General features: G+C 45.5%; 1 long non-coding RNA gene across 1 annotated transcript; it reads left to right on the top strand.

Annotated features, from left to right (window-relative positions):
- Nucleotides 1-21,989: 21,989 nt before the first annotated feature.
- LOC123155533 (uncharacterized) lies at nucleotides 21,990-23,331 on the top strand. The gene is made up of 2 exons (XR_006477483.1): nucleotides 21,990-22,891; nucleotides 22,992-23,331. It is a non-coding gene; the product is annotated as an uncharacterized lncRNA (long non-coding RNA).
- Nucleotides 23,332-25,497: the final 2,166 nt, after the last annotated feature.

Below are 25,497 nucleotides of genomic sequence, written 5' to 3'. Positions count from 1 at the left end.
TTTTTATTTATTCTAGAAAATGTCTTCATAAAACTTCATCTAATTTTGAAAAAATTCATTTATGCATAAAAAACCATAGTAAGGTACTTCTGCTAAAAACAACGTCAGTCCGAGTTAGTTTCATTCAAATCATATAAAATAAATCTACGACGAGCCGACAAGTTAGGCAGCCATGGCCGCATGACCACGACGAAAACGAACTTGGTTGCAGAGCAGCGGGCGCTATCAAGGCCACGCGCACTCAAGGTGTCGCTCGCAACGCAGATCCAGTGCAGCCGGACGTGGACGCGGCCGTACAGACGGCTCGCGGTGCAGGGGGTCCAGGACTCCAAAGCCACCAGTTGTGTGTCCTACGGGCCACCCTCCAACTTTTGGGGGCGCACGTGGCAGGTGGACAGTGAAGGACCACCACGTCCATGATCGACCTCATGTCCACTGACGCTGGCGATGGACAGGTCATGGACTGCTCCGAGGATGAGTAGGGCATTGTGTACCGAGTGGGCCGGTTCGTCTCACATGTTCTACTCTTCCTCACTGAAGACTGCATCTCCACTTCACGGGTCTTGAAACCTGCCTCGGTTCATGTTGACGACAAATGGAGGACGTGATGGCCGATGCAGAGTACAAAGGAAGTGGACAACTACCGTCGTCGTAGGATAGGCTTATGGCCAGGCTACAATTTTTGTCCTAAATGTTCGAAACGTAATGAAAACTGTCCGAATTGTAATGAATGTGCTATAGTTTATATTAAAAATCCGTCGTGTTTGCATGAGCTTTATCCGGTTGTTTGAAACCCGACTCCCACATGCGTGCCCGCCGATTGGTCCCCTGTTTGGGAAAAATGTATTATGGGCCAGTGGAGATGCCCTTAGGTTATACTAGGATCGAGTCAAAACTGATCTACACAAATTAGCGCATTGTATTCAATTGCATGCACGGTATATATATTCAAGTAACTCTGCAATTTAATATAGGACGCGGCTAGCTAGCGCCACTGCGCTCGTTTGTTGTTCCGAGCGCACACTTCATCCCATGCACACACGGAACGAAGCAGCTCCAACATTGATCCACACCCTCACACTACATCATCTTAAGAGATTCACTAGTAGAAAAGGGGGCTTTCATCCAGGCCAGTTTAGCCCATTAGTCCCGGTTCAATCCAGAACCGGGACCAATGGAGCTATTTGCCCCGGTTCGTGAGCCCAGGGGGCCAGCCGGGCCACGTGGGCCATTGGTCCCGGTTCGTCCGGACCTTTTGGTCCCGGTTGGTGGGACAAACCGGGACCAATGGCCCTAGCTCCTGGCCCACCACTATTGGTCCCGGTTGGTGGCATGAACCGGGACCAAAGGCTTCCCTTTAGTCCCGGTTCATGCCACCAACCGGGTCTAATGGTGCTGCCTATATATAGCCCCTCGCGCAAGAGCAGAGCACACTGCTCTGTTTTTTCTGGCCGAGGGGGAGAGGGCTTGGTGGTGCTCTAGCTCACCTCCTATGCACACAAGGTGTTCGATGGAATGCCCGAGCCACAGTACTTAAGGTTTCTCCTCTCCAAGCTCGACCGCCAAGCTCCGTTTTCCTTAAGATTGATCTAGGTTTAGCTTGAAGGAAAAAATAAAAAAAACTTGAGGAGGAGAAGATGATATTGGAGTTGCATGTTGCGGATGTCGTCGATGATCACAAGATCAAGATGGATGCAATGCGCTTGAAGATGAGAAAGATTAGAAAATACGCCATTCATACCGAGGCTTGGTATCATTATGCCGTTGGATCAGTTGTTACCTTGGTTGCGATTATGATCGCATTTGTTTTCTCATTGAAATGTTTTACATAGTTTCAATGTATGGTTTAATTAATTTAGATGCTCTGCAGAGCTTTATGTTGTTAGATGAGAACTATGTATGTACTTTGGTTTTTATGTGATGATGAACTTCTATTAATTTGGTCACTTATAATTATCTATTCACGATGTTCTGTAATGATTTTTGACACACTTAATTATATATAATGCACGCAGATGAACCGGCAATGGATGTACGGTGACAGACACACCTCCGAGTACATTAAGGGGGTGCATGATTTTCTCGAAGTGGCTGAGGCAAACAAGCAGAATGGTTTTATGTGTTGTCCATGCCCTATATGTGGGAATACGAAGTCTTACTCTGACCGGAAAATCCTTCACACCCACCTTCTTTACAAGGGTTTCATGCCACACTATAATGTTTGGACGAGGCACGGAGAAATAGGGGTTATGATGGAAGACGGCGATGAAGAAGAGTACAATGAAAACTATGTGCCCCCTGAATACGGTGATGCTACTGAACATCAAGATGCACCAGATGATGTGCACGATGGTGCTGCAACGGGCGAAGCTGCTGAAGATCAAGAGGAACCAGACGATGTGCCCGATGATGATGATCTCCGCCAGGTCATTGTCGATGCAAGGACACAATGCGAAAGTCAAAAGGAGAAGCTGAAGTTCGATCGCATGTTAGAGGATCACAAAAAGGGGTTGTACCCCAATTGCGAAGATGGCAACACAAAGCTCGGTACCGTACTCGAATTGCTGCAGTGGAAGGCAGAGAATGCTGTGCCTGACAAAGGATTTGAGAAGCTACTGAAAATAATGAAGAAGAAGCTTCCAAAGGATAACGAATTGCCCGACAGTACATACGCAGCAAAGAAGGTCGTATGCCCTCTAGGATTGGAGGTGGAGAAGATACATGCATTCCCTAATGACTGCATCCTCTACCGCGGTGCCTACAAGGATCTGAACGCATGCCCGGTATGCGGTGCATTGCGGTATAAGATCAGACGAGATGACCCTGGTGATGTTGACGGCGAGCCTCCCAGGAAGAGGGTTCCTGCGAAGGTGATGTGGTATGCTCCTATAATACCACGGTTGAAACGTCTGTTCAGAAACGGAGAGCATGCCAAGTTGATGCGATGGCACAGTGAGGACCGTAAGAAAGACGGGAAGTTGAGAGCACCCGCTGACGGGTCGCAGTGGAGAAAAATTGAGAGAAAATACTGGGGTGAGTTTGCAAAGGACCCAAGGAACGTATGGTTTGCTTTAAGCGCGGATGGCATTAATCCTTTCGGGGAGCAGAGCAGCAATCACAGCACCTGGCCCGTGACTCTATGTATGTATAACCTTCCTCCTTGGATGTGCATGAAGCGGAAGTTCATTATGATGCCAGTTCTCATCCAAGGCCCTAAGCAACCCGGCAACGACATTGATGTGTACCTAAGGCCATTAGTTGAAGAACTTTTACAGCTGTGGAATGGAAACGGTGTACGTACGTGGGATGAGCACAAAAAGGAGGAATTTGACCTAAAGGCGTTGCTGTTCGTGACCATCAACGATTGGCCCTCTCTCAGTAACCTTTCAGAACAAACAAACAAGGGATACCACGCATGCACGCACTGTTTACCTGACACCGATAGTATATACCTGGGAAGCTGCAGGAAGAATGTGTACCTGGGCCATCGTTGATTTCTTCCGACCAACCATCAATGTCGAAAGAAAGGCAAGCATTTCAAAGGCGAGGCAGATCACCGGAAGAAGCCCGCGATGCGTACCGGTGATCACGTACTTGCTATGGTCAATGATTTACACGTAATCTTTGGAAAGGGTCCCGGCGGACTAGCTGTTTCGAATGATGCTGAGAATCACGCACCCATGTGGAAGAAGAAATCTATATTTTGGGACCTACCCTACTGGAAAGACCTAGAGGTCCGCTCTTCGATCGACGTGATGCACGTGACGAAGAACCTTTGCGTGAACCTGCTAGGCTTCTTGGGCGTGTATGGGAAGACAAAAGATACACCTGAGGCACGAGAGGACCTGCAACGCTTGCACGAAAAAGAGGGCATGCCTCCGAAGCAGTATGAAGGTCCTGCCAGCTACGCTATTACGAAAGAAGAGAAAGAAATATTCTTTCAATGCCTGCTCAGTATGAAGGTCCCGACTGGCTTCTCGTCGAATATAAAGGGAATAATAAATATGCCAGAGAAAAAGTTCCAGAACCTAAAGTCTCATGACTGCCATGTGATTATGACGCAACTGCTTCCGGTTGCATTGAGGGGGCTTCTACCGGAAAACGTCCGATTAGCCATTGTGAAGCTATGTGCATTCCTCAATGCAATATCTCAGAAGGTGATTGATCCAGATATCGTACCAACGCTAAGGAGTGATGTGGCGCAATGTCTTGTCAGTTTCGAGCTGGTGTTCCCACCATCCATCTTCAATATCATGACGCACGTCCTAGTTCATCTAGTCGACGAGATTGTCATTCTGGGGCCCGTATTTCTACACAATATGTACCCCTTTGAGAGGTTCATGGGAGTCCTAAAGAAATATGTTCGTAACCGCGCTAGGCCAGAAGGAAGCATCTCCATGGGCCATCAAACAGAGGATGTCATCGGGTTTTGTGTTGACTTCATTCCTGGCCTTAAGAAGATAGGTCTCCCTAAATCGCGGTATGAGGGGAGACTGACTGGAAAAGGAACGCTTGGAAGGGACTCAATAATATGCAGGGACGGATATTCTTGGTCTCAAGCACACTACACAGTTCTACAGAACTCTACCTTGGTGACCCCGTATGTCGATGAACAGAAGAACAGTCCGCGCTCCAAACACCCGGAGTAGTGCGACGACTGGATTACATGTGAACACATCAGGACTTTCAACAGTTGGTTGGAAACATGTCTCAGAGGTGACAGCACTGTTTGTGATGAGCTTTACTTGTTGTCCAGGGGACCATCTTCGACTGTAATGATTTGGAAAGGATACGAGATAAATGGGAATACATTTTACACGATTGACCAAGATGAAAAGAGCACCAACCAAAACAGCGGTGTCCGCTTTGATGCAGCAACCGACAAGGGAAATGACACATATTATGGTTACATAGTAGACATATGGGAACTTGACTACGGAGTAGATTTTAAGGTCCCTTTGTTTAAGTGCAAGTGGGTCAATCTGTCAGGAGGCGGGGTACAGGTAGACCCACAGTACGGAATGACAACAGTGGATCTGAAAAATCTTGGGTACACTGACGAACCGTTCGTCCTAGCCAATGATGTGGCACAGGTTATCTATGTGAAGGACATGTCTACCAGACCGAGGAAAAGAAAAGATAAGGAAGCGAATACATCATACAATGAGCCAAAGCGCCACATAGTTCTTTCAGGAAAAAGGGACATCCTGGGAGTGGAGGGCAAGACAGACATGTCTGAAGAGTATGAAAAGTTTCATGAAATTCCCCCCTTCAAAGTCAAGGCTGACCCAAGCATTCTGATAAACGATGAAGATTATCCATGGTTATGGCGCAATAAGCAAACGACACAAATGAAGAAAAAGTGAAGACTTTCTCCCGCAACTATTATGATGATACCATGGCAACTTTGTAACAGACAAGTATGATACCATTGTCCGTTTTGTACATGCACATGCTATGCCAACTTTTTCAGAGTTCATTTGAAAACTATGAATTTGAAAACCTCGCCAACCGAAGGGCGCTCACACCGGTTTATAAGCCCGTCCCTCTACACGCCTTGTTGAGCTCACAAACTTGTGATTCACACAAATTTCAAAGAAAACTAATGGCACAAACAGAAAGTTTATAATTTTGCTGACCTAAAAGCAAAAAGAATTAAAAAATAAAGCAAAAAACCAAAAGAAAATAAATAATGCAGAAAACAAAACAAAAAAACTTGAAAAAAAATAAAAATAGCAACAATAAGTATTTTGTTGTAAGTAGAAACAAAATAAAATAAATAAATAAAGCAAAAAAGTGTTTTCAAATTTGAAAACTAATGGCACAAACAGAAAGTTTATAATTTTGCTGACCTAAAAGCAAAAGGAATTAAAAAATAAAGCAAAAAACCAAAAGAAAATAAATAATGCAGAAAACAAAACAAAAAAACTTGAAAAAAAATAAAAATAGCAACAATAAGTATTTTGTTGTAAGTACAAACAAAATAAAATATATAAAGCAACAAAGAAGAAAAAAGTGTTTTCAAATTTGAAAACTAATGGCACTAACAGAAAGTTTATAATTTTTCTAAAACTAAAAGCAAAAAGAATTAAAAAATAAAGCAAAAAACAACAAAAAATAAATAATGTAGAAAGCAAAACCAAAAAACTAGAAAAAAATAAAAATAGCAACAATAAGTATTTTGTTGTAAGTAGAAACAAAATAAAATAAATAAAGCAACAAAGAAAACAAAAAAAAGTGCCACCTACTGGGCCCCACGGCCTGAATACGACTAGAAACCCTACCATGGGCCAAGATTCAGGCCCGCGGGAGGCCCAGTAGGCCCACAGGCAGAGACAGCAGGGTTAGGCCCGAAAGCCTGCAGTTGAGAGGAGCTCGAGTGGGTGGGCGCAGCAGCGCTTATAAACCACACTCGAGCTCTCTCAACTAGCGAGGTGGGACTAAACTTTTCGGCGCGGGGCAGCACAGGACCTTTTGTCCCGGTTGGTGGCATCAACCGGGACTAAAGGGAGCAATGGTCCCGGTTGGTGGCACCAACCGGGACAAATGCACCCCTTTACTCCCGGTTGGTGCCACCAACCGGGACCAAAGGCCGCCGCTTCCCGCCCTTTGGGCTGCTGAAAATTGGCCTTTGGTCCCGGTTGGTGCCACCAACCGGGACTAAAGGGGGCATTAGTCCCGGTTGGTGCCACGAACCGGGACCAATGCCCTTGCTATATAACCAGGACTTGTGAAAATTTCACATCTCCCTCGCCTCCCTAGCCAGTTGCCCCCGCCGCCAGGCTGCCCAAATCGCTCGCGCGCTCCTCGTCGCCGTCGCCGCCGCCGGCCGCCATCCCCGTCTCCCCGTGCCCCTGCCCCGCGCCCGAGCCCACGCTGGCCGCCGCCCCGTGCCCCTGCCCCGTCCCTGAGCACGCACGGCCGCGCCCCGGCCCGCCCCCACCATTGTCGTCGTCGCCGGCGCCCGCCCCCACTGCCGCCCCTGCCTCGACGCCGCCCCTCCTCCCCGTTCGGTCCGGTTCCGGCGACCCCCTTTCCTTCCTGTCCCCTCTCGATCCTCTTCATATAATTTTTTTTCATATAATTTTTTTTCATATGCATATGTTGATTATATGGATGGATGGATGATGTATATGTTCATTATATGGATGGATGGATGATGTATGCTTTTTTTCATATAATTTTTTAGGCAGATTTTTAGAATTTTTTGTGTATGTATGTTATGTTTATATGTATGTATGTATGTTTATATGCAAAGCATATGCAAAGAAAATGTATGAATGGTCATATGCAAAGAAAAATGTATGTATGGTCATATGCAAAGAAAATGTATGTATGTATGTTCATATGAAAGAAAAATGTATTTGATCATTATTTTAAAAAAAACAAGCAATACTACTTCATGTATTTTTAAGAAAGGAAGAAGAAGAAAAAGAATGAGAGGAAAAAGGAAATAAGAAGAGGAAGAAAGGAGAAGAAGAGGGGAGAGGAAGAAGAGGAGAAATAAATAAGAAGAAGAAAAAAGAAGAAAAAGAAGAGGAGAAGAAGAAAGAAAGGAATAGAGGGATAAGAAGAAAAAGAAGAGGAGAAGAAGAAAGAAAGGAATAGAGGAGAAAGAAGAAACTTTGACACGAGGGGGGGTACCGATACCCCCTCCCCGATAACATTATTTTCCCATGTATATGTATGTTGCGTCGTTGTCGATATAACGAGGGTGTCGAGGATCGCCGAGGGGTCGAGGGTCGGGAACTAGGGTAGAGGGTCGAGGGTCGTTAAGGGGTCAAGGGTCGAAGGTTTCAGGGTCAAGGGTTCCTATAGTGTCAAAGTATTGAAGAAATCCATGGCTTCATCATTAGCCGGAAGTAACCATGGCATGATGGTACGAAGTCCTCCAAAGTTATTCTGGAATGGAGTCCCGGATAGGATAATTTGCCTTTTTGTACGAATCTCAGCAAAGGCCTTTCAAATAACAATATTCGGAAGGTTCTTGCTGAACTTTGAACCAAAAAGCAAATTATCCTATCTGGGACTCCGTTCCAAAATAACTTTGGAGAGCTTCGTACCATCATGCACCTGTTACTTTCGCCTAATGATGAAGACATGGTTTTGTTGAATCCTTTGACACTACGCAACCTCCCGACCCCTCGGCGATCTTCGACCCCTTGAGCCTCGACCGCTCGGCGATCCACGACCCTCTACCCTACCGCGGGCGTCGATGCCCAAGTCACTTGTGGGACATAGATGTAGTGTTCAACGCTGACCCCCTCCCGATAGCTTCAACACGTGGGGGGGGTCGATATTACCCCCTCCTAGCTTTGTCGAGGCCACCCCAAACCCTAGAGAAGCTAGCTAGTTCTACGTTTGCCACTAATATATCCATATCTGTCATGTTTGAATAATAATTGCCATGTTGTAAATATTTGTAGAAACTATGGACACCCCCCGAGACGAAGCACAAGAAGCGTTATTGAGGGACATAATCGCACAAGGAAGTGATGCCGTCTGCTCGTTGATGTTTCTCAACGACAACGATGGTCTGGAAAAAGAGGGTGAAGAAGCAGTTGGCTATTTACATGGCTCCGATGACCCAATGCCAGTGCAAGAAGGAGAGGGTGAAGAAGTAGACCGTGAGGACGGCTCCGGTGATCACCAAACTGAGTCCGGCCAGGTATATATATTAGTTAAGCCTGTGCTGACTAGCTAATTGATGCATTCATTGTTTTGGTATATATGTACACATATTAATTAACTCTCGTCTTTGTTCTTTTTTCTAGCCCTCCGGATCGAGCACAACTTCGGTAAAGAGACGAGGCCCGAAGAAAAAGTTGAGCTCGGATGAAAAGTTTGAGATCATATAAATCGTGCGGGACGGCCAACCGATTGAACCCTACCGGACAAAGAAGGCATTTGCTGCTCAGTGCGGGGTTCTGGTTAGGGACAAGATCCCGATCAGCATCCACCAATGGTGTAAGCCTAAGAACGAAGACCCTGAGGTGTCTTATGTCAATGATATGCAGAAAAATGATCTTTGGACTGAGCTGAAGTCAAATTTCACCCTACCGCCGGAGAATGATCCGGAGAAGCCAGTTATAGAGCCATTAATCAAGTCTTTTGCTCTGAAGAAGATGGCAGACCTATTCAGGAATTGGAAGAAAGACCTCAATAGGTATGTCGAAAATAATGAGACACCAGAATTCAAGGGCAAATATGAGAAGATCAGAGATGACTGGCCCGCATTTGTGGCCCACAAGACATCGGAAAAGAGTAAAAAGATGTCGGCGACAAACAAGAGAAATGCTGTGAAGAAGAAGCTTCACCATCGCACAGGGTCAGGTGGCTACCTCTTAGCCCGGGCTAAGTGGGCCAAGGCTGAGAATGATCTGCATGATAAAGGGATCGAACCAGAGACAATGAACTGGCCAGACCGTTGCCGTACTTGGTTCTTTGGGGCCGGCGGATCCTTGGACCCTATAACAGGGAAGTGCATTTGGACGGGCGAACAATTGGACATACCAGTCAAGAGGCTTCAGCAATATATCAAAGCAGCGCAGCAAGGGACATTCGTTCCAGACAGGGAGAAGGACGAGCTCACAATGGCCCTCGGCAATCCTGAGCACCCTGGACGGACACGAGGCACGCCAGGCTCCGTTTCGTGGAAGGCTGGATTTCCGGACGCAGGGGGTTACAAAACCCAGGAGAGGAGGAAGAAACTGGAGCAGAGCCAACTGCAGGCGCTGCACGAAAGGGTAATGGGGCTAGAGGAACGAGAAGCAGATCGCAGCAAACGACCTACCGAAGCTTCCCCCGAAGCTACCCCGCCATCTCAGCGGAGAAGCAGCGTGGCTTCCACCGAGCTGCTTCAGCCAGAGCATGCCTTGACGGCTCCTGCCAGCTATCCCGTGGATGCTATCAGGATGCTGAAAATTGCCACCTTATGGCGCAATGGAGCAATTTGAAGGTCAAGGCGGCTGTTGGCTCAGTTTATCCTACTAAACCCGACTCAACTTTTCACTGCCGGTCGATTCCCGAAGGATATGCTAAGGTGATGGTCGATGAAATAACGGAGGGATTTGAGGACCTCCGGCTTGACCACCCTACCGGTGAAGGGGAGTATCGGCTGGGTTCTGCTCTGAACACTCCATGCCTATGGCGGAAGGATCTCATCAACCTTACGAACTGGATGCCTCCGCCTCCTCCTCTTCCTCCGGCGAGTCAGGGCACTCCGCCTCCTCCTCCGGCGAGTGACGATCAGGGCACTCGGCCGGCTCCTTCTCCGGCGCGTGGCGGCACTCCGCCTCCTTCTCCGCCTGCGCCGGCGCGCCCGAGCAGCCAGCCTCCTCCTTCTCCGCCTCGTCAGCAAAGGCGGAAGAGACCCGCCGCCGCTCCGGCTGCTCCGGCGCGTCGTAGTCCTTCTCCTCCGCCTCGTAAGCAAGGAAAGAAGACATCCGCTCCGTCTGCTCTGCCGGCGTCTAGCAGTACAACCAAAGGCGGGAGGAGATACAGATTCGGTCCTTCTCTGAAGACTCCAGAGAAGTTACCGTACGAGAGGAGCGAGGAGGAAAACGCGAAGATCGCGCAGACCGAAGTGGATGACTGGTTTCAAGGGTTGCAAGCAAAGAGACATCCACCTCCGGAGGAGAAGGTAGATCCGGTGAAAGCGAAGCGCACTCTGGCTGCCCTGACAAAACCACCCAAGTCTCCGTCGAAAGGCAACTATGAGCGCATTATTGGAAAGGCATTTGCCGAAGCGGAGAGGTCGGGAAGTACTAAAAGTGATCAAAGGATGAAAGAACGACGAGCTGGGAAACAAATTGCCCAGCTCGGCGAACAAGCGAAGCAATCGTGCCCCCCGCTCAAGGTGCCTGCTAGCGACATCGTCGATCCGAGGATGGTGCCCGGTTATGGCAATCCTGCAGATTACCTGCCCGACGATCATTATGATTTCTTGGAGGTGCAGATACAAAGATACGAGTACCGGAAGCCTCTCGTCAAAGATGAAAGTTCTCTATCAATGATGATGCGAAGATTGCATGATTGGTACATGAAAACCTGCAAAGAGTCTGATGGGAGGAGTACTTTGTATGTGAGAGTTAAAAAGGAGCATGACCTCCATGGAATTGAACTGTTGCCTATTCCATTTGAGGATTTCTATCAGTTTTTCAATCAATTGGCCATCGATAAATCAACGGTCACCTGCTACTGTCTGTAAGTAGTACTACTTCTGTCATTAAGTCTCTCTATATAACTCAGCCCTTTCATTGCATGTATTTATAATTATCCTCACTATATTATGCAGATTGAAGATCGCCGAATTGAAGAAAAGACAAGTGGGAGATATTGGGTTCATTAACACGTATCTCATAGATGCAACTGAGGTTGAATATCGTGCCAAAGAAACCGAGGCCAACTTGCTACGATCGTTGGAAATAAATGAACACAAAGATATAATACTCTTTCCTTACAACTTCAAGTAAGTGTTACTGTCTTGTGGCATATTCGGTTTCCTTATTAGTCTAGGTTATAGTAATGTAATATTGATGAGTTATGCATGTGTGCGCAGGTACCACTATATTCTCCTAGAGATTAAGCTTGAGAAGGGAGTAGTAACTGTCTTAGACTCGAAGCGAAAAGACCACAAGGAGTATGCGGACATGACTGAACTGCTCGAGAAGTAAGTTAAATCGATCATTATCCACCATATCAGCAACTTTGTTCATTTCTGATATCAAGTAATTGTTTTCTTTGTATGGCAGGGCTTGGAGAAAATTCACCAAAAAAGCTCCGGGACTACCGAAGAACCTGCAATTTAGGCACCCGAAAGTAAGTACTATATAGTAGCATATTCCACGCATCTCCTAGTGATTCAAGCGCTAGTTTCATCAATACCATTTAGCATGCTTGCTAATTATCAGTTTGATTGACCTCTATTTCTTGTAAAATGGTTGTGGCAGGAACAAGGGAATGATTTCTGTGGATACTACATTTGTGAGTCCATCCGCCACACGACCTGTGAGCGGGGCTACTCCGACAAACAATATGAAGTGCGTAAATAACAATATTCACAATTTTATTTTATTACCATCATTTGTGTTGACTTTCATTCATTCATATATATATATATATATGTATTGACCTCCTTCTTAAAATTAGATGTTTCGGATGCGGGATGAACTCCTAGCACCAGATCGCATGCGAGCAATTCAAGAGGAATTGGCGGCATTCTTTCTTAATCACGTGATCGCTGAAGACGGAGAATACTATGTGGACCACGCGTCCGTATGTTAGGAGATTATATATTTGTAAAAGATAATTATTGTATATATGTAGCCGGTAGTGTCGGATAGATATACGAGAACTTGTTGTTCGACCAATCTCTCGGAGAAGGAGAGGTGGTCGATATCACTTCTCTCTGTATGCATATATGTTCATGACGATCTCCTGTTTGCTTACTCTAGCTAGCTAGCGTGTCTAGCTAGTCCTCTCTATACGTATGTATGGTACGTAGCGTCGACCAAGCACGGACAAAAGAGAGAACACTTTTCTCTATTAATTAGCTAGCTATAGCACAATATATGAAACACCTAAATTAACCCCCCAAAACCCCCAAACCCCCCCCTTCAAAAAAAAAACAAAAACCACAGCCACATAAACGCTAACGCGTGGATGCCTATTGGTCCCGGTTGGTGCCACCAACCGGGACCAAAGGCCCTCCTGCCTGGGCTCAGGGGACAGGCCACGTGGAGGCCCTTCTGTCCCGGTTCTGGATTGAACCGGGACTAAAGGGGTCAAGGCATTAGTACCGACCCTTTAGTCCCGGTTCATGAACCGGGACTAAAGGCCCTCACCAACCGGGACAATAGGCCCTTTTTCTACTAGTGATTGCCTGCATTTATTTGGGGTTTCGAAAAATTTAGAAAGCCGTAACTTTTGATTCGAGTATCAGAATTTAGATCTGCTTTCACCATCGGGTTTATCGTGACGAGTTCTTCAAAACTAGATCCAATGTGGGCAGGTTTCGATGATTTGTTTTCTTGAGCAACTTTGGGTGCAATGGAGACAACTTTAGTACTGTAGGAAAGCAACTTCTTCTTTCTGGCCTAGTAGGACTATCTATTAGGTTGCATGTGTAAAAACAAGAAAAATCAAAAAGCATGAGACATCTGTAGTGTTGTTAACAAGCAACTTCATTGCACTATGGGGTCGACCTTACTAGACACTTTTAACCATCCAATAACCCGAATTTGTTTGAACAAGTTCATACGATCGAAATCCTCCAAGCCAAACTAGGAGGGGGCGTTCTTAGGGCCCCTCGCGCGTGGATTGCTTCGTTCGACATCAAGCTGGATCCCATCTCCTCAGATGACAAAAGGAGCAAAATCCGCCCCTCCTAGCCGAGGCCCCCGCGATGGACAAAGAGTTCTCACTACAAATTGAGATGCCAACCCAACGGTCAATCTCCGACCGCTGTCTAACGATGCCCTCTCCGCCGCTCCCGAGCAAACACGAAGTCCAAAACTAGATGCCATGTAAAGGAGGAGACGTCGTCCCCACTACACCAACCATTTCTGTTGTAACAAGGAGGTGGCAACAACAACTTTGAATGTTGATAAACGCAACCACATATAGAAAAAACTATGTTCACCCAACAGATCCCATTGGGGGTAGAAAAGAAAAACAACTATGTGACTTATATGCACTGGAGTTGTACTTAAAAAAGTATCAACTTTTGGGGTGTTTTTGTGCAACTCCAATGCATTCACCAGACAACTTTTGGGTCTTGGTAAATATTTCTGTTCGTGAGGATTGGGCAACTGGATATATGGTTTTAGGCAAACTATTTGTTGATTGTGGGCAACTGGATACTTTGTTTTAGGCAACTGTATGGTTGATTGTGGGTAACTGGATACTTTTTTTAGGGCAACTTTGGGTGCTAAGAAGGCAACTATCTTGCTATAGGGAAGAAACTTCTTCTCTTTGGCCTAGTAGAACTTCCTATTAGGTTTGTTTGCGTAAAAACAAGAAAAAACACACAAAACATAAGGCCCCTTTAGTGCTACATAGAAAACAACTTCACTACACTATGTGTACCTATGAATTTTACTAACATTATCCCAACTTGCCTATCATGGTTGCTCATTCGCCTATTGTTTGATAGTAAGTTGCCTACAATTGAAGTGCAGTTTCCTATAAATATTCTAAAATGCCTACCATTGATGCCTAGTTGCCTACTAGTGGTAATTAGTTGCCTAGCATTGCTGCTCAGTTGCCTAACTTCGCAAAAATAGTTGCCTACAATATTGTGAAGTGGTATCATTGTTTTTCTAAGTTGCCTGCAAACACTCTAAAGTTGCCAAAATTGACCACCAAGATGCCTATCATAATTAGCAATAGCAGACACAAGAGTATCAATGGTAGACAACATCATAGTATTATAGGCAGTTTAGAAACAACAACATACAAGCACGAACGATATGCAACTTAGAAGTACCGGTGAGGAAGTTAGGAGAATATGCAACATAGAAGTACCTGTGAGGAAGTTAGGAGAATATGCAACTTAGAAGTACCGGTGAGGAAGTTAGGAGAATGTTAGAAAAAAATAATTAGGAGAAAGTGTAGTGAAGTTACCTCTTTTTAGCACTAAAGTTGTCTTTCGTAGAAAGAAAGTTGCTTATAAAGGTGATATGATGTTGTGTACCTCTGTTCAAAGTTATTAGTTGCTCATTGCTGGTAATTAGTTACTTTAAATTGGAGTGGAGTTGCTTCTGTTTAGCACTAAAGTTATCTCATCTAGCGTCTAAATTGCTTTGTGAAAGAAAGAAAAATCATCAACCACGTGGGCTTAGTTTTGAAGAGCTCGTCACGACCTGGCTAGCCAACACCCGCGTGCTCGGTAGCGTTGGCAGGCAAACTCCCCTAGGAAAGGAAAGCACATAGATCTCATATCACCCATCCCCACATAGTTTAAAATTTGAAATCATGATAGATGACTTAGATCCCACAATTTTTTTTGATATTGTAGTCAACTTAGGTCCCTAGATGGGCAATTTTCATAGTATTGTAAGAAATTGAGGATCACTCGTAGGCAACTTCATAGTGAAAGGGCAACCTGGTTTCTGAGGTAGACAACTTAGAAGCCATAATAGACAAGTTTCCACTCTAGGTAAGAAACTTTCACAGTATGATGGCAACTAAACAGTCCACAACTTATTTTCCAATGTATGCAACTTAGAAATCATGTTGACCACCTATTACACCGTTGCACACAACTAACTAGGTGGCTACTAGGCGAAGTTAGTTATACACATGGTGCAACTCAACTAGCATCAGAGTTGCTCATGCTTAGCACTAAAATTGCTTCATCTAGCATCAAAGTTGCTTTTGAAAAAAAATCATCAAAAAAGATTCATATGGTATCTAGTTTTGAAGAGCTCGTCACGTGGAACCTGACGGTGAAAACGGTTCTGCATTCTGACACTCAGCTCAAAAGTTGTAGCTTTTTAAAAAACTAAAACAGAATAAATAGATGATGTCGGCACATGCATCATGCATGCATATAGGTACTCTACCCACTGGATAACGTGTTTGTTTCAGATAGCGAACTCCTTTTGTCGTCTGGCGCGTGCGCTTGCAGCGTCCAGATAGCGCAGTTGCGCGTTTAAGTATTTAGGTTTAATATAAGACTTTTTTTGACACTTTAATAGTATCAAAAATTACATCTCAGCTAATCTCTAAATCAGATCACGGTTTAAATAAGCTACATAATCTATTCAAAGTTCTAATCATGAAGAGAAAGATATAGGATTGCTAGGGAGAAGCGCATGCGATACGGACCCCATGTTATCTTCTGTGACACGATGTTGTGTATATATATATAGTATACGCAAGGTAACCACATGCACAATTTTCAGGCTTCTTCGATTTACCAAATACTGAAAAAAAGGGAAAATCCCCGTCGAGGTAGCCTAGAAAATGCTGGAGATTGAAAAGGAAACGAACCTGACACGAGGAGATGGATGTTGTGTACATATATACGCACAAACTACCTCTCCATCGACCGATCGCTCGCAATACCCCGCGGAGATCGCATACATAGTTCACAGCTAAAGAAGATGGAGACCATGGTGGACGACGTGCCATTGCTCCCGGACGACCTGCTCCTCGAGGTCCTGGTGCGCGTGGCCATTGCGGACGTTGCCACGCTGTTCCGGTGCGCCGCGGCATGCAAGCGGTGGTGCGGCCTTGTCACCGACCGCTCCTTCCTCCGCCGCCCCTGGCCAGAGGACACGACCCACTCGTCTGCCCTCATCGGCTTCTTTACCCAGCAACGATACAAGGACTGGGCCGATCCGTGCTTGCCGCCGGTGTTCGTCCCCGTGCCACGGTCCGCGGTCGGCCCCAGCCGCCGGTTCCTCACCTCCTTTGTCCGAGGTACCGCGGCCGGCCTTTTGGACGGCGCGAGGCCACTTGCAGCCCGCGAGTGCTTCCTCCTCTTGCGCCTGGGCCAGGTCATCTACGGCAGTGCCAACAGCATCCGCCTGGCAGATCACACTAATACATGTGCAACGTTCATGGCCCGGCCACTGCCCATCTGATGATACTCTGGTTGAACATATATCAAATGCATCCTATCATAATGCCAAAGACTTCATATCATCCTCAATCGAAACATTGCAACACAATGATCGGGTCATGAGTTTAGTTATTACTCTATATATGGGCGTTGTGGCATGCAAGGACAGACATCCAGGATGAGATTTACCCTCACCACTTTCTGTTCATGTATTTGTTCGAAACTTTATAGGGCAACTGGAAAGCACCGAGATGATCAAGAAACGGAACGTATCAAGTACAACTGGTGCATGTGGAAGTAGCCAGATACCTCCGCCGTCGGGGACTAACAATCTCAAGGTTAATGCAACGTTTGGGAAGAACCAGAATAGATGTGACGTTGCTGCAAGGGACAGAGAAGGCAGATTCATGGGCGAATATTCATAGGCACGGACGGGCTCGCTTGGTCACGACAACCGTTGCCTCGTGTTGGGATGTGGTCAGCAAGCTGTACTCGCGGCGTACATGCTAGTTTAAATCTGTCCAACGGGGTGACGTTTGTTCTCAATGGAGCTAACGGACGTCTGTCCCCTGACGGCGTCTTGGATGAGAGTGTGGTTGACTCGGTCTACGAAATCCATTTATTACACGCCGACCAACCTCCCGCCTATAAGTTTTGTGAGGGGGTCTACCGAAGCAGGTCTCCTTAAGCCAAGCGTTTTTTTCTCTTCTCCCTACTCCCTGGCTGCTGGAACCCTTGCCGCCACCAGGAGAGGCCATCTTTCAGCGCTGTCCTCCGGCGGCTCCCTTTCGCCGGCCGGTGACCTCGGTCGTCGGTGGTGAGGGGGGTCATCGGATCCACGCGCGTGGATAGTTTTTACTCCCATGTAATTTAGGTTTTTAGATTGTTCATCATTTTCGCTTTGGCGGCAACGATGACGGCGCTGAATAAAGATTTTTTGGATCCTTCCCTGACGAGGCCATTGGTCTTGTGGTTGGGGATGGATTTAGAAACCAGTCTGTTCAAGCAAGGATGGCGTGGCGGCGGCGGCACCCTCGTGGTGGACCTGTGTCCTCGGGCTCTGCCGTTGCGACGACGTTTGCTCCAGCGTCAGCGTGGAACTTGGGAGGTAGTCCAGGAGCGGATGCAGATTGTGGTCTGCATCGACGATATCTGGAAGACGGAACGTGTGCTGGGTTCGTGGTTCGTGGATGGCAGGTATGGTTTTCTCCTTCGGCGTCTTACTCGTGATGGGGTGCCAGATCTGGAGTTCGATGGCGTGTCTAGGGTGTTGCCCCAGTCTGATTCGTTCAATGAATTGACTTTTGGTGAGCCACCTTGGAGGTCCCCAAAGCTGCATATCAGCGATGGAGCCGCGTCGAGCTCGGGTGAGAAGGTGATCCGTCATTTTTTCTTCAGTGGCTGCTGTGGTGGTGCCGTGACGGGCGTCACTGCCAAGCTCAAAGATGTTCTGCTATCTTTTCAATTTTTTCATGTCGGTTTTTACGTGACTTGTACTTTGTTCTTTATGATATTGAATGAGACACGTATTACCATGCAAAAAAAATCCTCACAGCTAATTATGATATCCGCCCATGGACTATAGCAGGATAATTGCGAAAAAAAGAAGAAGACTATAGCAGGATTGTGGCGACACCATTTAGCATGTAGCCAGGTTGATCGACTTCCATCACGGTTCACCTGTTCATCGAAACAATTACTGTAAAGTGGGGCCTAAAGAATCAATTCGTCACTTAATTTTATGTGTAATCTACAGTTGGTACCTTAACTCCGTAACCGGACAACTTGCGCCCTCAACTATTAAAATCGGACAAGGTTCGTTCAAGGTCTCGGTTTTGTCCGGTTTTAGTGCTGACTGACCATAGTTTCGACTGGTGTTGACTCAAGTTCGTGTTTTTTTTTCAAATCCGTGAACTTATTTGAAATTCACGTATATTTTTCAATCCATGTATTTGTTTCAAATCCATTAACTTTATTTGTATTTTTTTAAGTTCGTGTAATTTTTTCAAATTTGAATACTTTTCTCAACTTGGCGTCATTCTTTCAACTCACACACTTTTTCCAAATCCGCGTACATTTTTCTAAATCCGCGTAATTTTTTCATATTCTCCTTTTTCCGACTCCACGTACTTTTACTAAGTCCGTAAGTTTTTTCGAATTCATGAACTTTTTCCAAATAAAGTACGTGAATACTAAAAAGTTACATGAATTCAAAAAAAATACACAAACATGGAACTTGTATGCGGATTTGAAAAAAGCACATGAAACTTTAAAATTTTCATGAATTTGAAAAAGGTATGTGAATTGAAACAAGTACTCCCTCCATTCTCTTATACAAGGCCACAAACTCAGATTACAGGTACTAAGATAAAATTTAATGACCGCTTTGCAAGTCATCTTTTCTTCTCGTTAACCGGGATCATTAATACGTCATAAGCATGCAACGAATGAATAGAAAAGAAGTAGTTGAGTGTCATTATGACTACATGCATGTAAGTATTAAAAAGTTACTAGTACGAGAAAACATCATTAGTTTTTGTCTCGGTTACTGTTGGTGGCCTTGCAGTGGCAGAGCTATCTAGGCTCCTGGGGTGGCTGGGGCCCCCCCAACATTGCTGCAACTTGTGAAGGAAAAAAATTGTGAGGGTTTAAATGAGAAATTTTTTAGCCTTTGCCCCCCCCCCCCCCAAACACTCATATTTTACCTTTTGCGCCCCCCCCCCCAATGGATTCTTGCTAGCTCCGCCACTGTGACCTTGTATTGATGCAAAATGTATTTTTTGATAGTGGCCTTGTATAAGGGAATGGAGGGAGTATGAGAATTTGAAAAAATTACATGAATTAAAAAACATAATCACAGATTTGGTAAAAGTACGCGAATTTTGAAAAATTGCCGTAATCTTTAAAAACTTCATGAATTTGAAAAAATGTATGTGAACTAGAAAAAAATATGTGAACTTGGAAAAATACGCGGCTTTGGAAAAAGTAAATGATTTAAAATAACGGATTTGGGAAAAGTACATGTTATCCGGTTTGAACCAAGTCCAAGGACGAACCTTGTCTGATTTCAGTAGTTGAGGGTGCATGTTATCCGGTTTTGAAGTTGAGGGACGAATCTCGACTCCATCAAAAGTTAAGAGACGAAAAGTATGATTTTCTTTAATCGACCGAAACTTGGTTGGAAAAGCTAGTAGATCAAATCGTCTTGCAACTAATTAGTCCTAAATCTCTCATCCTGTAAAAAAAATTAGTCCTAAATCTCCGGCAACAATTTTTTTAGTGCAAGTTGTTGCAGACAAATTTCACACGTAGTAATTACGAGAAATAACACCACACACAAATAAGGCAGGTGTTTTAAGTTAGACAAACAGAAGACACCAAAAGTAGTAATTAGACTGCACACGTGATGTACCATGGGCTGGGTCCCACACTAAATGCATGAACCACCAGAGTGTTCCACTGGTCCACGTAGCGGTCTCATACTAAATGCATGCACCACCAGAGTGTTTCACTGGTCCATGTAGCGGGCGCAAGCGAGCTGGTCCACTTCACTTCATTCCCCTTCGTCATCCAAGTTCCCGTCCGGCGATTTTCGACTGTCTCCGACAGGGCGGACAGCGAATCTGAGTTATTCACCTTCAGATCCGTCGACCCGAAGCTCATCTCATGTGGTCCGAAGGAGGAGATGGCCATCCGCCTTGTGCTCCGCCGTTCCCAGGAAGAGCCCGTGTGAGGCATCACTAGGACTCCTTCCGTCAGGAATCCATCGAGTCCGCCCAAATGACGCATGGATCTGGCACTAGGTGTGCCATTGCTGCCTCACCGAAGACGCGCAGTCCGTCTGGCGTCCATACGCGGTGGCAGACACGCAACCCCTTCGTTGGCGTGCATTGACCGTTGACGCAACATGGGTGTCGTCGAACGAAAACATGGTGCGACGTGCCCGCCGTGCGAGGCAGTGGGCACAGTAGGCGGCGGTTGCCCTCGCGGTGGTGGACGTCGGTCAGGCGGAGTCGCATTCGCCGACACCCCATATGGTGTAGTAGTCCGGGCTCCACAACCACGTCATGGTGGATGTCGCCGGCTTGTCCCGGGACGGATTCATCTTCGATCTAATGTCCACCGGCACTGTTCGGGTTCCGAGCTCGGATAAGGAAGAGTAGGGCATGTGAGACGGCGACGCCTTGAGTCTCGTGAGCCGGCTCATGTCTCATGCCCTACTCTACCTTGCCAATGACCGGACCAATACTCTGGGGAGCGCAGCTAGCCGCCGAACATAGGCACGGCGGAGCCAGACGAGCTCCGTTTAGATTAGGTTTCACGTTGCGTGTAATAATATGAATTTGAGATTTCTAATTTGAGGTGTCAAGTTATAGAAACAAATCTTTAAAACGTGACCAGTCACTGCCCACGAACAAACCATGTTACGTCCGCGGGCGTTTGAGGTGTTGGATTTGCGAAGTCCGGCTGTAGATGCTATTAGCCCTCTTGTACATGTATACACACCAGGCCTGATCAACTGATACATGAGCTTTCTCACAAATTACAGCATGTACCGTGCGCCGAGTTGACCCGATCTGCTACACGCCCTCATCCGCTGCTCCGTTGCTTCCGTACGATCTCGATTCCTATCCTGATCCCATCTCGAAATGACCCCCCACACACAACTTCTACCTCTACGATCTCATCTGGTTCTCCTCTACGTTAACACCGCGGCGGCCTCAGGATAGAGAACGTATCTGGTGAAACGAGCGAACTCGTGCACCGGATGCTCCGAGCGATTCTGTGCCAGTGGATGAAAAATTGAAGGATGGGATGTTATCATCACGTAGCCGCCGGCACATTTTACATAATGAGCCTTGTAAAACCATTTAACTGCGCGCAGAGTCCCTTTGAAATCCGTCTCCTTCGTTTCCTCTATTCCTTTTCTGTACCACTGAACCAGGGCCTGCGGCTTAAGCTAGGGTTCATAGAAAATTGGGCGACTCGCCTCTGTCCCTCGACCTCCCTCTCCTCTTCCTCGAGAACTCCCTGTCTCTCTCATGTCCATCTCCCTCTCCCTCTCAGGCGTTGAAACAACAACGCCCAGGATCCAAATCATGAGGTCCAGAGGGCAGCGGCTGCGCGCTGTGATTGCATCTTTGAAGCGACGCAGGGCTGTAGCTCTGTGGATCAATAACACGACTGCATAGGAGCCGGCTATCTGCCTTTACAGCTCGAGGATATGAGGTATGTGCGCCCTATTTGATTCTTATATTATTAATGTGCAGTCATATTGGTTCTTCCGATTCCTCACTTCCCCCGGTTCATTTGAAACAAGTGCATCGTAGTATTATATAGCACCGAATTTTATGTGTGAGATTTAGCCGTAATGGTAAAATTTTATCACTATTTGCAATTGCTAGAGTGGAAAAAAGATTAGGGACTTTGCTCTGTGTGCACTGAACATCACAAGAACAAATTATCACGTACCTTGTGCTAGCTTCAGAGTAAAATTGTACATGAACCACTCCACATGCGTGTGAAAAAAGGATTACCGTGACCCTGCGTACACGGCAAGATTTTAATGATTACTAGTTGTTCATGTGATGTTCTTGTACCTGAAATAGTAATGTTCTATATGTTCTCACATCTGCATTTCTGATATTAAATGAAAAGGGCCTTAGATGGTCCAGTATTCTAGTTGAACTTTGTCTCGCTTCCACATCCAAAAGGTTTCAGATAACTAGATGCGTCAGTTTCACTAATGTGATGTTGGAATAATTAGTTCAAGTCAGTTTGTGTAAATTTAGTAGAAGAACTATATGCGGTGTGTAATGGATGGGGCCATTGCTCAGTTGGTCCTAGTACAATTCAGTGTCGCTACGGTCTTATGGTATTGATCGTGGTATTTTTAGGAGATGAGGTTTTGGACTTGTGGTCTTTCTAGGAGCTCACGTGTGCAACTGTCGTCCCGGAGCATGCATATGCCCTCCCAAATATTCATGGGGCTTTCTGTTGGTTTGCTGAATTTCCATGTGTTGTATATCCAGTTCGAGGACGGGGCGTCGACCCGTTGGTTGGGCAGCTGAAGTTGCTGCCAGCCCATCCGAGTTCGAGTCCTCGCTCGAACGCATGGTGCTCGGGGAGCTTCTCCTATAAAAAAATGTCAACGAGGGTTAGCCCTTGGGTTGGTCTCATTTATTTTTTATATCCAGTTCTATATGACTATACTATGTATAAAATTCTGAATGAGAATTACTGTTAGATCCAGGAATTTGCTAGCAGTAAACCATGTGGGCACTTATGTTGTACCATTTGCCGTGTTTACAAAGGGAATTGGTAAGCCTAGCTTCACATTGATTTGAGTATATTTTTTGCATATATATTACCATCAATTGTAGCTAACTTGGCATATTAATCCCTAGGTTTATTCTTGCAGGAGGCTCTGTGGTCATTTCGACATGCATTATGTATTCCATCAATCTTGAAGTCATCAAGATGACTTTCTGTTCATGCTAGTTGGACTGATGATTGATTTGTACTCAATCGCCCGAAATGCTCTCCTCATGAAGTGTATCTACTGGTTGCTCCTGCTAAGTTGATTTTTTTCGATTCCTTTTGTGTAAACCTGGCGCACAAAGGAAACAAATCTGTGCAAGTCTATATGTACTTCTACTTCTGTTGTCATTTATGCATTTGGATGCTTCTAGTAAAAAGGGTCACTCATGTGTTTAAGAAGTTAGTTCGTGATTCCAAATGTGTGGAACGATTTTATGTTTTATTATGGTTCAAGTGGATTTGTGTAACACTTTTATGGTGTTAAACCTGTGAGACTTACCAGCAAAAAAAAACGCGAGACTGTTGAACCAGGTTAGTGTTTGTGAAGCTCCAGAAATTATTTCCTGCTGCAGGAAAAACTGAGGAGCCGGGTCGAGACTGGTTCTCTCCATTTATATGTATTAGTTTTTGGTCTCTGCCTGATTGAAGTTAAAGACTAGTTCTCTCCAATGATCTCTATATTTTGTTCTCTGTTCCAACGCAAAATGCTTCCACCAGTTGATAGGACGTTAAATGGACCGTGTCTATATATATATATATAGGTACGCTAAAATGAGCCTGAGCGCACAATGTCTTATTCTGCGCTCCGACCACCAGCCACAGCAGCAAATTGAACCAAACCGGCACACGCCTAAACCCACCCTAGAAGCAGCCACGTCCATCACTGTGATAGTAAAAGTGAGCAATATGTAGTAAACCAATTACCATGTAGTAAATCTAAACAGCCCAATAATAAAATAATTACCGTGTAGTAAAGTTTAAGTAACACGTATCACTTTGTGGTCAACGTTACTTTGGAGCTACAAAGAGATGGCTTAAACCCAATAGTAACACTATTACTAGAAGATATGCATATGCATTTTTTTCTAATTCAGTGGCTTAAACTAGTAACCAAATTACTAGATGTATAGCCATGATAAACTAATTACCGTTTAATACACTTGTCTCTAAAATAACAAAAAAACATGGTGGCCAGACAAGCAATCCAGTTTTTATTATTTATTAACTGGACAGTGGCCAGATAGTAATGGAGTTAATGCTATTACTATGTTTCCCATGTTTCATTACCATGCACAAACAAGCACGTTATGACAGAGAACCCGAACGGTGGCGAGGCGTGAACCACTGCGTGAGCTAGTAACCAAATTAATACTATTACTATATTTTTCATAGAACTTTACTGGCAGGTGGAAGAAAATAGCGATTAAGCCAGCATCCACGTGCGACTTGGCCGAGCGGTGTGCACGCGACATGGGCGGAGCACATTATTAGAGATCTGCGCTCACGCTTAGTTTAGCGCAGCCGTATATATATATATATATATATATATGGTGATTTAGCTTTAACAATTACTTTGTGGCCTAATCCACTTGGGGACTAGCCGAATGATTTCTCAGCTTTGAGAATCACCAGAGAATTTGCGCTTAGGCTTGAGGATGTGTTTTAGTATTCCATTCAGGCTTTAATTGTATTGTAGATCCCTCAAAAAAAATTGTCTCGTACAAGTTCAATCAAATTAGAATGTGAACTCAGAAATCTCCAGAAAATTTGACAAGATCACAGTTAACTTTACGTATATATGAGAAGGCTCATATATACGAGAAGTTCAATGATATCCACCGTAATCAGTAATCAGGAGCATATTCTTAGCTCTTTTTTCGCTACGGCCTAGGGAACAAATATGTAACTCGCGATCTGAATAAAGAAAGCAACTCAGTTTGTTTGGAATTTGCGGAGGCGTTGAATCTGAGCCTGCAACGGCAGCGGCAGCGGTGCCAAACCAGGAGTGTGCATCGGTCCTGCGAAGCCATAGTCATCACCGTCGTGGAGAGGGATAGATTATGGAGATAGAGGGAAAAGGGAATGCAACCATCGGGGTGGGAGTTCTGCTGAAGAGAGCTCGTCCGTGATAGATCGCCTGTACAGAGAGGGGATCTCACAGAGACTGGTACAGAACGGGGCAGAGCAAAGGGAAGGAGTGGAATTTCGAACTTTTGCGCAATTCAATGACTTGACAAGGTCCATTGTGTAAAATAACCCGCAGCCAGCTTGTGATAACATCCAGCCCATCTATTCCCCGTCGAGTGGCCCAGAATCGCTCGGTGTACTGGGTGCACGAGTTGGCTCGTTGCACAGGATACTTCCTCCCTCAGGATAACCTTGCTCACAATATCACTTGTAACAATGATCCGGGGCGCATACTCTTTCCGTCGGTGAATTTGTGTACATCCAGCTTTCATATTAAGTCAAAGTTTTTGAACTTTAACCAACTTTATGGAGAAAAGTAGTAGCTTCACTCGTGGGCATCCAAAACAATCCGAGTGCAGACCTGTCGAAAGGCAAACATGTGGTTGATGCGGGGGCATCGAGCAAGCCTGCACCGCGTG

Source organism: Triticum aestivum, chromosome 7B (assembly GCF_018294505.1).
Source record: "Triticum aestivum cultivar Chinese Spring chromosome 7B, IWGSC CS RefSeq v2.1, whole genome shotgun sequence".
Classification (NCBI taxonomy): domain Eukaryota; kingdom Viridiplantae; phylum Streptophyta; class Magnoliopsida; order Poales; family Poaceae; genus Triticum; species Triticum aestivum.
The sequence above is the reverse complement of the archived record's forward strand: the minus strand, read 5'-3'. Positions and strand labels throughout refer to the sequence as shown.